Source organism: Haliaeetus albicilla, chromosome 24 (assembly GCF_947461875.1).
Source record: "Haliaeetus albicilla chromosome 24, bHalAlb1.1, whole genome shotgun sequence".
Taxonomy (NCBI): Eukaryota; Metazoa; Chordata; class Aves; order Accipitriformes; family Accipitridae; genus Haliaeetus; species Haliaeetus albicilla.
Genome location: NC_091506.1, coordinates 1340584 through 1354937, shown reverse-complemented (window position 1 = coordinate 1354937; position 14354 = coordinate 1340584). Strand labels below are relative to the sequence as shown.

Here is a 14354-nt window from a genome sequence, read left to right as displayed (position 1 = left end):
TTTCTATTTTGAGATGCGCAGAAATATACTGCCAGTAACTGTATCAACAAATGGGTAGGAAATTATGGAGCCACAAAGTACAGACAGCTAACTTAGGAAATATTGACAACCACTAATTTAGCAAAAGGTCAAAGCTGTGTTAGGGCAGAGTCTATGGTGATCATCACCACCATAATAGAGTATGGCTTTTCATCAACACAAATTCATTTTTACAGGAACTTCTGTCCTCAGGGAATGATTTCTGGCATCTGGGGAGAGGGCATCTTTTTCTAAACATTTTCCTAGATGCTACTAAAAACTTTCCAAAGCTTGGCTGAGATTTCAAACACCTGACCCTGGACAAGGTCCAGCCATTGCAGGTGGAACAGTGGACAAAGTTTCAAGTCAACTAGAAAGGAGCTGGAGATGAGACAATTCTGCACACACTTACAGGCAGCCAGGAGCACCTGGCAGGGATGGAGCCACAACACGTAAGGTACCAACTGACAATATTAATGCAGATCTAGCCCCCTTTTTCATTCACATCACATGTACAAACGTCTCCTGAATTCTACTCATGCCCTCACTCCTCACCAGTGTCTGCTGAAACATCCGTGCCCACGTCCATGCCCACGTCCATGCCCATGCCCACACAGGGCAGCACCCAGCAGGGCCATCAGCTTTTCTCAGTCTCTGCTTGCTGCTTGGTATTCACCATGCGCTATTGGCTGCATGAGTCATACAATACAGATTGGAGAGAACAAAATCTTTTAAATAGAAGAACAGCGAATGCCAAAGTATCAGCATTTGGCTGTGTAATCATTCAAATCTGAAAGATGCCTGTGATTTCTCAATATTTTTACAAATACCTAGTGATGGGTGCAAATCCAATCCAGAGAAATCTAAGCCAGTGATAAACAAAGTTCTGGAACAAACAATGCAGATTAGGATGAATTAACTCTACGGCAGTCTGCAAGAACCTCAAAATTATTCGTACGTTGAGAATTAATGTAACTATTGCTAGCATGGTGTCCTTGGTGACTATTTAGATGAGTAACTACTATTTGTTTTGGGGGGGAGGGGGGGTCTTTTGAAAATGTTCCTAGAGTATTTACTGGCAGGTAAAATCAGAGTTTGACAAAACAGCAAGCCCAAGGAAAGCTTCACCAGAGCCCAGTTTGTAACTCAATTTAGGGTCGCTATTGTTAGTAGTTTTCCCTGTTTTTTCTGAAAATCAAAGAATCCTTTCACTTTCAGATCTTTAAATTATGTGCAAAGCGCAACAGGATTTGGTATTTGCAAATATGGCTTTTTTCTTTGGACTATTAGGCAAACAAAAGAATCCAACAACATTCATTCCATGTTTGTTCACACAGAGATGACAAAGCACTGCTGTTGTCTTAATGTTGGATTTATTCTCTAATTTATTCTTCATTTACTTCTAGATTATAACATCTTATTTATTCTCCAATTTATTAATTTATCCCCTGATTTAGTCTCATATCATCCAATCCGGAATTTCAAATAAACAAACAAACAAACAAATAAATTATGTGCAGCAGGTAACCAATAAGCCATTATAATTTTGAACAGCAAGCAGAAGGATAAAATATAATGGAGGAGGTACGAATTTATGTGCAAAGCTCATTGCTAGATCAGGCATATATGTCATACTGAAGAGTATGTCAGAGGCAAACTAGGCTGGTAGTTATAGCAACCATATGCTGAGCTAGAATAACACATTCCTGGGGACACAGGAGGCTCAAACTCTGTTAGGAAAATAATAGTTTAGATCTTTAGTGAGAGAAAGCAAACACTTTTTACCAGATTCTGCGTTCTCTTCTAGGAATGGCGGAGATTTCAGAGCCTTGGGTGAGAGAAGAGCAGAGCTGGCTGAACAACAGCCAGTGACCAGTACGTTAGAATAAATGTGGCTTGTATTGTTTCCTAAATGTACCCTTTGCTAATTCCCCATTTAAATGAATAAATGTTTTGTTCATTCTGATTGAGACTTTTGACTAAAATGATACCAAGTGGTGCTAATTTTTAGTAGTAGCATCCTTTGTACAGGGTTTTTTTAATAAAGCAATGCTTCTTCCAGAGCTGGAAGATGCCGCCTTTGGGTTTGTGTGGCTGCAGGTGGTCAGTGCTTGTCACAGGTTTTTGAAACTTTGGGAAAACGTTTTAACCAAGGACGCTGCAAACTGTCCCGGTATTGCCACAGCATCCCCCAGCCTCCACCTCACCGAGCACTGCTACGCTCACATCCCCAAACAATCTCAGTGGGAAACTTATTCCAGGTTAAGAAAGAGCCCCGCTAAGACACCTTATCTAACACGAGGCTGTTAGCGCTGCTTGTCCTAAGAGCCTGTGCTCAAACTATAACACCAACTAGACAAACCCACATCTGTGCATCCGCACAAGTCACATCAACAGAGGTATCAAAACGGAGGTTCCCCAGAGCTGAAAAGCTCTCAGCTCCACACCCGCTCCCCCCGACCCCCGACACCAAAGCTGCCTGCGAGCCCACTGCCGCAGCTCCGGCGCAGGGACCAGCTCCGCTCTGGCCCTTAGCGTTATAAGCCCAGCCTTGAATAACAGGCTAGACCTTAAAGTCCCCAGTGTCTTTTAACCTCCTCCTGTTTGGTTACTGTCGGAACAATGAAATCTAGCAAATATCCTTAATGACCTCTTCTTGGTTTAATGTTCCTGGAGGTCTCAAAGTACTTGCAGAAAAATAAATTTTAAGAAAAATGTATTCATTCCCAGAAATAGCTCACAGAGCAAGTATAGTCTTTTGATGTAGAAGAGTTTCACGATGTATGCATTTAACATACTCTTTTATTAAAAAACCAACAAAACCAAATGCTTGTGGTTTCAAGTATATGCAATTGAAATAGTAACAGCACACGTTAAGTACCATTATTATTACTGAACTTTAAGTTATTGTTATTATTGCTAGCCCTTGAATTATTCAGACCATGAGGAAGAAAAGTGTTGAACGCCGTCAGCAGGACGACTCGTGAGCAGTCCCCACCGCGCGTCGAGGCCGGGGAAGCCGTCCTCCTCCTCCCGAGGCCGGGGACCCCCCAGCAGCGGCGGTGGCTGCTGCAGGGCAAGTCCTCAGGCTGCAGCCACGCAGAAAAGTTTTTCCAAATAGACCAACACCAAGCTCTTAACAAGAGCTTTGCCCATCTCAAGGCCAGACAGGCGTGTTTTCTAAACAAAGCCCGTTCCAGTTGATAACTGCACAGAAAATGATCCCAAACCCACACACTTTTCGTGTACTCTCCTCCTCCCTAAATTAAAACAGTTCAGCTGGTTGCTTGTTTGCTGCCTCCTAAGTATGTAAAGAAATAAGCACACGCGCTAGCTTTGCATTTCAATAGAGGGCAAGCTCTGTAACCCACAGAGAGCAGTTTACAGTGAATTGCTCAACTATAATTAACAACAGCAGCAAGACCTCAGAAGCTGTTAGAAGGATTTTTATTGTCTTATCAATCATGATGGTCTAGCATGTTGTTTATATTCCTTATTAATAATGTCATGCATATAGTGATGGATTTTGGCAGTCCATGTCAGTATACCCTCCAAGAGCCATTCTTCCCTCTCTCCTCCACCTTCTTGCAGAATTGTCCCCAAAACTATACCTTTCCTCTGCTAATTAGTTTATGGTCCAGGGCCCATATGCTGCGACTCTCACTCACAGGAGCTGGCCACAGCCCTGGCAAAGCAAGACGCCCGGCAGCGAGCCACCTTGTCACCCGCCTTCACCTCCCTGGGACGCTTTCACCCCTTTTTCTAGGTAAAGGACTTCATCAGTACTGGGCACATGTGTAACCTCATGGCCAAATACAACGGGATATTTAGCTGGGCTGGGTCTTCTTCTCACCTCCAGCAGAACAGTCATGAGAGTGTAGTAAAGCAATGAATGGTTTTAATTACCTGCTTAGCACTGGGTGCAGGAGCACTACGTTGACTAATACTAAGCAGAGGCATTAAGTGCTTTACTTTACCAGACTTGAAGCTCTGGCATCCCACCTATGAAATGAAAACAATAGTATTTCATCTTCTCCCATCCTTCCTCCGCCTTGTCACTGGCTGGGACTCGGTGCCAGCAGAGCACAGAGCACACCCGGAGGTGCCCATCCTCTCTGTAGCTTCTGGGTGCTGCTGCAGTAACGAGCTGCAGTAACGAGCAGCAGCAAGCAGGCAGCGCAGCCCTGCTCCGGTGCAGAGCGGCTGTGCGGTGGGTCCCCGCAACCCCCAGGACGACTCCAGTGAGCGGCCTGCCTGGATTCCTTCATGAGCCCCTTTTTCCTTCCCCTGTTATGTGAAATTCTGGGGAAACTTCCCCAAAGCTGCTTTTCAGTATAAAACATGCATGCAGTCTGATTCCATTTAATTCCAAAGAGCCAAGCACTTAAAAGGATTGTCAGTCACCCTTCTGGTAGCAGTAAATGACAAGATAAACAAGCTATGTGTTATACTAGGCAACATAACAAGACTGCCATTTAATCAAGAAGAGACTGGAGGAAGGATGCAGCAGTCAAAAAGGGATGTTGTTTGTCCATTTGTTACTCCATTGCCTAGAAATCAGTTGTTTCTCTTAGATGGGGGCTGCAGCCAAATTCCATACATGAATAGAGAAAACAAGGAAAAAAACATTGTGTCTTCATTAGTTACCAAATGTCCCTTTAGGAAAGAATATCAGATTTCCTTCTTTACCTCCTCGGAAATAGAAGTTCTGCCCCAAGGAGGTCAGTCCAGACACAGCACCTGGCGTGCACCGACCCATGGCCCCTTCTGCCAAGCCTGCCATTCGGGCAATATTCTCCAAAGTCAACATTTGCAGAATAAATGGGAATTTTTGCCTTCTGACAAATTTTTGCCCGACAGATTGATATTTTTCAAATGTGAAAATTTAAGCCAAGCGCAGCTCATTTGAAAAGGCGTGCTCCTGTCCACTGTAGTTTTCTCCAAACTATTCAGCTTAGCCAGACTTCCACTCAGATTCATTTGCTGTCTGCCCATAAACTGGGCTAAGATTTTAGAAATATTTATTTATTTGAAGGGGATATATTGTCCCTGCAGAAAAATGAAGCCAGGAGTTATCATCTGCAGCAATATTTTGAATTAGCTTTTACTGTGTTGCTTCTACTACCTCCCACCTTCAATCAAAACTGATAGGAATAAAAGGGTTTCTTCTGTTTCACTGGGTAATTTCTTCATACTCCTTTTTTCCTTTGCAGTACCATACACTGCATGACAATGAAGCCTACAAAAGTCCCATCTCGACAGGAAAACACTGCAGCACAGGTTTCCTAGTTTATTTTAAATGAATACAGTTTCTAGGCTGACAAACAAAACATTGTGAATATTCCTGAATATCTGGAAAGGCACAAGGGAATAGGCATGCAAAATACTTTCTTCCTACTTCAGGGTTATTTCTAGAGAAGATACACAGCTTTCTCCGCCAGACTTACCCTGGCCTAAGGTAACATTCAGCCGGTGAAAATGATGGCTGAATGTGCCCTTGACGTGAATGTGCAGGGTTTTTTATTTTTACTTATATTCCTTTCAATAAAGAAATATTCCAACGGAAAAAACCAACCCTACGGTCAAACGAATTCCCTGCCGTGCTGAAGCGTGTTGTTGCTTCCACTCGCGTCCCCTGCCCGTCTCCCGTGGAGCTCCAGGGTTTCACGATCCCTTCTGATGGAGTCACCCCCATCGCCGTCGCAGGCGGTGCTGGGAGAAGCATCAAGAACTCGCGCAGCCTCGCCATCTCAGTGCCGGTGGAACCTCCGGCGGCGTGAGCACCCCTGATCCTCTCTGTGCTGAGCCCTCACGCCCCGACCATCCTGCCGTCCCGTCCTCCTGCACCCGCGGCTCCTTCCTCCCCTTCCCGTTACCCGCACTGGGAGCATCGGCTCGCTCCTCCGTCCCAGGCGGGCACGGCGAGGCTGGCTGCGTACGGCCCACGGCTGCCAATCCTTCCTCAGCTTGCTCATCTCCACGCATTTTCCCAGGGAGGAGGGTGCTATTAGGGATTCCCAGAGGTCAGCTGCTATACTGAATGCAGAAACTCACTTTTCTTCGTCAGCTTTCAGATCTCCAGCAAAACTCAGCGGAGACTTCAAATCCCAACACCCTTTCAGGATTGAGCTCTCAATTTATCAGTAAATTTATCCTGCAATTGCTAGATGAAAATCGGAACAGGCAATGCATTGTTTGACAGGAGTTATTACGCATAACAGATTTGTTTATTTAGACACACAAATCATACTCCTGTTTATGTTGGCAGGAAAGCAGAATGACCTCTTTTATTTGAAGTACAGACTTCAGAGATTATTCATAGCGACTGCGAAATAAAACTTTGCAGAGAGACAGGCAAAAATAATAATAATTTCACAGTATGCAAAACTGCATCACTGCTATTACTGTATGTCTGTCTACTTGGAAAGATCTGGAAGGAATTAAATGCAACGTGTTTGTAGTTACAAAAGTTGAAAACGATGCTTAGCAAAAATCATCAGGATGGTTTTACAAGGCAGATGCGTTTGTATCTGAAGTGAGATTTTAATCTGTAAATAGAAATGTCACCAACTAGCAATACTTCAGGTTGTGAAGACCTGCTTATGGCTGCATTTGGATGATGCAAATGTAACTGTTTGGTTTAAGAGAAAAAATAACCAATTAGAAAATTCATCAGATGCAAATACGATGTCTTATTACGTGTAAGCAAATTTTTAAAAGGAAACAAATCAGTAAGGCAGAAAGGAATAACTAATTTAAGTCTTCATTTCACCTAAACTCACTTAAAAACAGGACAGAAGAGCAAGAAAATTCTTAAAAATGCATCCTACTAGTGCATCAGCAAAACAGGATATTTGAATTTAATACAGGTAATGGAAGTAGGTTTTATTGACCTCATAGACCTGTTTTCCATCCTGATTCCAGCTGTCAATAATGAAGCTTCCCAGCTTTTAGAAGTCTCTCCGTTACCGTCCCGACCCCACAGGGAGCTTCACGCCCACCCTGACTCTTGCTGCTACTGATGCTCTCAGAGACCCACCGCGCTTGCTCCAGCTTGTAACTGGATTCGCAGCCGCTCCTCCGGGCACCTCAGTCTGCAGAACCGATGGCATCGATCCCTTCACAGAGAGCCGTCTCCAAATAGACTTTCTGGGTTTACTGCTGTTCTCCCCAGGAAACAGAAATAATTTTGTATGCTGAGAAAGCAAGAGTAGCGTCTGGGCCCCGGCATCCAGCTGCGGGGCTCCCACGAGCTGCGGAATCGCGCTGCCGCTCACCACGGAGCATCCCATCCATCCCTCGCAAGGCGGGCACGTCTGCTGGCACACGCCGAGGTGTGCTGGGGTCCGCCGGCAGGAATGAGCCCTTGCGGTGGGAGAATCAATAAAAAAGTATCCCCAGGTGTGCTCTGAGGAATCCAGTGCCGGGCAGGACCCTCGATCAGCCCCACGCTCCCGTGGCTCGTACGACCTCGCCGTCGCTGTTCCGAGGTGGAGACATCTGCACAGGGAAAGCAGCTGGTGGAGGCATCTGCTTGCAAATTAAAGAGTGTCCAAACACTGATGCCAGAATTTTGGTTGAATCAATAGGCCAGATAAAATGCTAATTGCAATTACACTGGTCCCTGCGCCAAGCCTGGGACTCTTGGCCTGACTTCTCTGGACTTTAAAAAGCGTGGTAGCTGAATTAGCAATCGATTTTGCTGTCCAGTACTCCTTGCACATCCTCTGTGACACTCCATCATGAGATAATATGAGAATATTAGTAACAATCATAGAGTGCTCTGAGAGATGGCTCGAAAAGTAACATTTAACATGCCTGCATATTTGTTGATGTGCTAACTTTACACAGCCTGCCAGGGAAGCTGGAAATGAAGCACCAGCCTCGGGTGATGTCAAGAGCAGAAATGCTGAGAACATACGGTTCTCGAAAACTGCTTGGAAAAAGCGCTGCCAGTAACAAATGCTCGTAGATCATCCCAATGAAAAATGCTTTTTTTTACCCTTTTTAAAAATAATATTACTTACCAATATCAGCCTCAAGACAGCAGCAAGCTGTACAGTCTGGACCCTCTGGCATCACCATTTCTAGATGTTTGAAAGACCTACTATTCTTCTGAACATCAGTTAGGTAAAGAAACAGGATGTTTGTCAGTTCAAACAACACAAACATTTTAACTTTGCTCACAGCAGCCTGAATTTTTTATTGACAAGCCAAATTGACCGGCAGGCACAAAGCCTGAAGGAATATGGCTTGGGCATCCCATGAAATGACTGGTGTGTCGTATGCAGTCCATGATGGGGGCCTGCTGAGCTTGCCATATGATTCTGAATGGCTGGAAATGTCAACTCAAACCTTGGGAGGCTGGTGCAACCTTTATTTTAATTCCCTGCTTTCCACCTCTGAATTCAGGTTATCTTGGTGGCTTTTCCTTTCTCCACATACAACCATCAAACTGCTCTCCCTGTCACTCCTACTGTGCAAATAAAACCCAACTATATCATGCAAAGCCCCTCCTGAATGCAAACCACTGAGAAGCAGGCAAAGAAACCAACGTCAACTATTTGCACTTGTAAAGCACACATCGAAACACCTCAATCATGAGATTATTGCTGACAGTGCTGGCCTGCACTGTCCCCAGCCTGCGGATTTCTCCCCCCTGTCCTGCCTACCCCCATTTGTTGCTTTCTGTTCAACAGTGAGGTGCGGGGGTAGCTGATATGTTTTGGTTCTCTGCTTCTGCAGCATCTGCAGAAGTGGGTTAATGATCTGTCACTAAAGCATTATAACGCTGAATCAGACAAAGAGAAAGGGACGGAGATTATTCTTCTCTTCTACACAAATCATGCACCATTCATTAAGTTTGTATCAATAAAATCAAAGCACATTAGAGGCACATTAAAGACAGTAAGAACACAGGGCCACTCACGATGGAGAGTAAGAGAAATATCCTTGTTGTATGCCTGAAAGCCCAGCCTAGCACACTGCTTGCTAAATCGCTGCAGTCAGTCATGCTTCTGGAAGCAAACATTCATAGGTGTGCATCCCACACGTGCCATTTCACCAGCAGGGAAGATCTCTAGCGACAAACTCTGCCAGTCATTTCAAAGGATTCAGCTTCACCTCTCATAGTCAACTCAAGAAAACCCTAATTATAAAACCCGTTTGATTAGTAAAGTGACTGGGGATAGCAATGACAATTTACCACAATAAAGCTGGGCTTGCATTGTTTTCTGGCCCAGGAGAATAATTAAAAAACTCATAAAAAGCTTCACTGTGCAAAATTATCTCCCTTTTTTTGGGGGTGGGGGGGTGGGGGGCAGGTTTAGAATTCAAGTCTTTCAGGCAAACTTCAAGCTGTACCTGCACCAGAAATTCCATGCCTTTCCCAGCTCATTCATCCTTTGCTCTTCTGACCCATCCCCACCTCTTCTTTGGAGTTCTGCTTTCATGCCACATCAGCGCAGGTTAACTGAGAAGGAAGCTGTTCCCTCAGGAGAAAGGATTCCTTTGACCTCTCCTCAGCTGGAGATGGACGAGACGATTCATCAAGGTTATCTGGGATCTCGACTTGGCTGGACATTGTCTGCTTTATTACTTTGACCATCTGCTATGTGTCTGCTGTAAGAGAACACGCTCTTCCATGAAACAGAATTACTGGTAGAACTGTGTGTATTTTAGTTTCAGAGGGGATATAATTTCCTAATGGGTTTTGTCATTCCGTATGTCAAACCTATATGTGCAGAGACACTGTTACACTTCAAGCTAGTCCAGCTTGAGTAAAAAGTAGTGGAACAAAAAATAAATGTGGGCAATTAAATCTATTAAGGAAAGCAATTTTTGCTGTGCTAGGAAGAACTGACCTGAGAAACGAAATCCAGAATGAGAAGCCAATGTAAAACAAAGGTTCAGCCAAATTTCAAGGTTGCTAAAATTCAGCCAGAGAAAGTTTCAGCAATCTACAACTGAAAGGAAATTAAAACCAAGTTTGAAAGGAAGAAACAAAGAAACCAGGGAACACTGGGAAAAAAATAGCAGGAAAACAGTACGGTGAACCGAACAGAGAACGGAAAAAACTGGCTGTTGCAAACACACACGCTGTTTGAGCCCTGGAGCACCTCTAGCTGCATCTACCACTAAGCCAAGCCCAAAGCATTGCCATTTTTCCCTGTCAGCTCACAGAAGAATAGCTACAGGTTTTGTGTTTCACAGTCAGAGATGAGAGCTGCACAGATTATGCTGGAAACAACCTTGCCAGAAAGCACACGGAAACACTTTGAACTAATTGTGAGCGTAATTATTCACATCTCTGCAGACCTCTCCTTTGGCATCATCTCGTGTACTTTTAGGTGAAGATTTCACTCAGCCAAGCACTCAGCCATGTTCCTTTGAACCTGATGAGAGTATTCACAGCTGCTCGCTGGGAAGTGTGAAAGTATTTTGAAAAAATTATCTTTTTTTTAATTACAAGTACTGAAAATATTTTGACCAACTGTAAAGCTGTTGAGCTATCATCTTAAAAGATGTCACTACAGACATATTTCTCTACTACTTCTAAGCAGGTATTTAGGCACCACACATTAGCATGTGCACAGGACTTAAAGCGGGTTGCCCCACATAAGACACAGACCCCTCTGGACACTGGTGTATGTACAAAAACTATTACTGCTGCGAGTCTGGCAGATCCAGTCCTGCCACAGGTTTGAGCTAATTGTGAGAAAGAAACTTATGAATTATTTAAATGACAGAAAAATGTGTTTATAAGTAATAATCATTATTACTTCTTTCCTGGTGCTGCAATAAAGTGCAATAAACACAAAGGGGAACAGGCGCTCTGCACACTAAGACTTCTCTACCAGCATATTGAGCAGTGCTGAGACAAACAGACTGACAGAGGGTCTTCAGTGCCTCCGCCGGCCGGCACACAAAGGGGAACAGTGCAGTGAACCGTCTACTGAGAAGTGTGGCGCAGAGCTGACCGAGTCACAAAGCTCGGACAAACAATATACCAGAGACCCTCGCAGGGAGAAAGGGAAGCAGCAGACCACCGCCCCAGCCCATGCTGCAAAACTGATAGCATTCCTTCAGAGGGTATTGTAAGTCTCCGCACATAGGCAGGAAGAGCTGCACAATTACATGGAGACAGCAAGTTCCTCCTTAAAAAAAAAAAACAGACGGAGAAAGAAAATAATGCTGGCATAGCCTCGTGAGTCGCTCTCTGCATTCTTACTCCTTTTTCCCCAAACTGTAAAATGTAAAATTAATGCTGGCCATCCTTTATCTCATTGGACTTCAAAGATTTTCTAAAAAGGCAAAAATGCTTTTGCCTGCGTCTGTGTTTTCCTGTCTGCTACGTTACATTATCTGTTAAACCTGGAACAACCTCTCTGTATACCTGATTAGCTAAAAGCATAGATGTGCTCAGAACAACTTCCGACTCCTTCCCAGCTCACCATTTGTACTCGGCATTACGGCACTGCGGTTACGGAGCACGGTACCACGTGGTGACGTGGTGTGATGCTGCAGCACCAGCACCCCGCGTGCGGAACGCAAGCCGACCACCTCGCAGCGTGCAGGAAGCATCCTGGGCTGGACGGGCTGGACACCAGCGGGCAGTCCCCCCAGCCTGCCCGGCTCTGCCCGGGATATCCCGCTGCAGCCGAGGGCAGCACGCCGGCTCGCTCGCACCCACGGCAAACCCACCCGGCATCTCCCCGGCGCACCACTGCCAAGCCTGGTCGGGAGAGGGGGATGCAGGGGACTCTTCCCCACTGCAACCTGAAGGAAAAACACAGAAAAAGACTGAGGAAATGAGTTACAAAAAATTGTATGACTTGAGGATCTCAGTCTATTCACTTTATCCAAGAGATGGCCGAGTCCAACATCTACACAGAAGAAGCATTTCTGAGGACAGGTAGCTTTTAAAATCAAAGTGAAAAGCATAACAAGGCGGAGGGGACCAGAAACTAAATAAAACCAGACCAGAAATAGGCACTCGCTTTTACCAGGCAGGGAGGAGTTTGTACCACGGGAACCACTTAAAAGGAACACTGTGGGTTTGGATTGCTTTGTGTCTTTTTATCGATTTCCTTTAAATTTCTGGCCAAAGAGAATTAAAGTCTTGATTCGGAAATGCAGGAGAATTTTGGAACTTAATTTGCCAGAGGTCAGATTTGAGGCTTGTAAGGAAGCTCGCCAGCCTCAACACCAACATACTGAACTTTATAACTAAGAATATGTCATTGCAGGAGCTGAAGTCCACACCAAGTGCCTCAACAGCTCCATAAAATCATGAGAATTGCCATCAGTGCGGCAGACAGGACCCAGGCGCTGAGACGACCCAGCGCAGAGGAGGATGGGGGTCCTCTGCCTCCCACCACCCACGTCCCTGTTGTACCTGCAGAAGTCCAGCACCTCTGGCAGCTACCAGCCTTCCAAAGCCTTGTTAAATAAGTATAACGCCACACCAATAAAGACTTGCTTCACCTGGATCTTCAGTTGCTAAACTTTGATGGGATTTTTACACAGAAACCTCCTCTTTGGGATAAGACATGCCCTTTCGAGGGGTACTCTGCGTGTATGCTCAAACATTCACATCATCTAAATTATCACAGGATGTATTCTTCGCATGAGAAGCCGGGATGATAAGCAGCGATATAATCTATTACAATGACATTTTCATCAGCATTAAATCTCTTCAACATAAATTACAATGTGAACCGATAGAAAATATTTGGGGGGCTGTGCCTATGACAGTTACAATTTGTTGCTGGAGAAAACTCTGCGTGGAATTAATTTCTCAATGTCCAATTCATCATCTCAGATATGTTGTTTTGTGGCTATTAATGTATTCAGAATAATGAAAATAATTTAGCAGAAAGCTCTTTCTCCTCTTGAGAGTTACGGTGGCCAACTTGACCTAAGGCAGGAGCACGTTGCTCAAACCTCCAGCTGCAGAAGACAGTGCCCAGGCACGGGCAGCTCTCGCCGACGCCGGAGCTGTGCCGGCACCGTGGCCCTGCTGGGCGGTCACCGCCGGACTGCCGGTGCCCTTGGCTGCCAGGGGCTTCTTGATCCAAACTGTGAAGGACGTGGAAAACGGAGCTGGAGAAATGGCCACAGGGGCAGCCCACCGTCCCCATCTCTTCAGCACCGAAGTCCTTGAAATTCCCCCCTTTAGAATAACTTTCACTTTCTTCATCGCTTTTTCTTGGACCAACGAAGCTGGCCTTTGCCAGTCACATCAAACCTGCCCACATAACGAAGCTGTAATCACTGGGGAAACAACTAAACATGGGGACGCACTGAATAATGAAAGAAAAAGTCAAATATTCTGTAATAGCATCAAACCAAATCTTCTGTAATAACATCAATATTTAATACTAAAGTGTGGCTGACTACCATCACATCATAACTGGGTGAAGTACTCGGGTTAACCTGACAGTAGGTAAAACTGCAGATTAACTGCTTTCTCTTTTAAAAATCAACCCATTGACTTTTTTTTAATATGTGCAGATTTCTATAAGCCTACAGTGGTATCTTTTTTAAAGTGCTGCAAGATAACATTCACAAAACCGGAATTTTGAAAGCGATTTTCACTAGTTGTCACTTTCAATCAAAGGCAAGGAAGCGTCTATGCTAATCCTAAATTGGATTTTGAAACTGAGTAAACTGAAATTTGACAGAAACATTAGTGTCACAATAATAGCAATAATCAAGTCGGTGGGCTGATGGGGATTGTGCATAAGTAATGAATTTAAATGTATTCATTACAGATTCCAGAACCTGCATAATGTAACGTTCTCCCCGCAAAAAATTAGCATGGCTGAGGACTTTGCAATATATCTATTGCTAAAGAGGGTAAATATTATAGTGCCCCTATTAGCAACTGCATGAACTCATTACTTTCTTACTGTAAGATAATTAAGGACTAAAGGCATACAGACAATTACAAGACCCGAGGAAATCAGCAGCCCGGGAGGCAGAGGGTCTGACATCCCTGAGGACAGCACCAGCCATGAGAACCAGCAGCGTCAGGAAAGTTTTGGGAAGTTTGGCAAGTAGGATTAGTGCCCGTGCCCTGGATCTGGAGAGCAGGACAAACTCCCACGTGCCAAGACACAGCTTAGTACCATGATGTCTGAAGTCCCGTGGAAACATCCACGTTTTGCTGCTCTGCATAAGAATTGAAAACCATTGCAAACATGAGCACTACTTCTGTTTCTTTCATTGACTGTTTGTACTGTATACTCAACTTTTACTTGCTTTCAGTAACAGTACCTTCATTTTCTACACTAGCTGCCCTGATTACTACAAAAGGAGTGTACATCAGAAAT

The 14354-nt window shown here is 44.6% G+C and overlaps 1 long non-coding RNA gene across 2 annotated transcripts in view; it reads right to left on the bottom strand.

Annotated features, from left to right (window-relative positions):
• Positions 1-14354, bottom strand: part of LOC138690825 (uncharacterized) — a 116267-nt gene that overhangs the window by 15202 nt on the left and 86711 nt on the right. Inside the window, exons 6-7 of one of the 2 annotated variants that reach the window (XR_011329626.1) lie at positions 8046-8133; positions 5303-7518 (exon numbers count right to left, since the gene is read on the bottom strand). The exons of the other annotated variant lie outside the window; for it this stretch is intronic. This is a non-coding gene — a long non-coding RNA (uncharacterized lncRNA). Of the gene's footprint in view, positions 1-5302; positions 7519-8045; positions 8134-14354 lie in introns of those variants that run through there. 2 annotated transcript variants of the gene reach the window in all.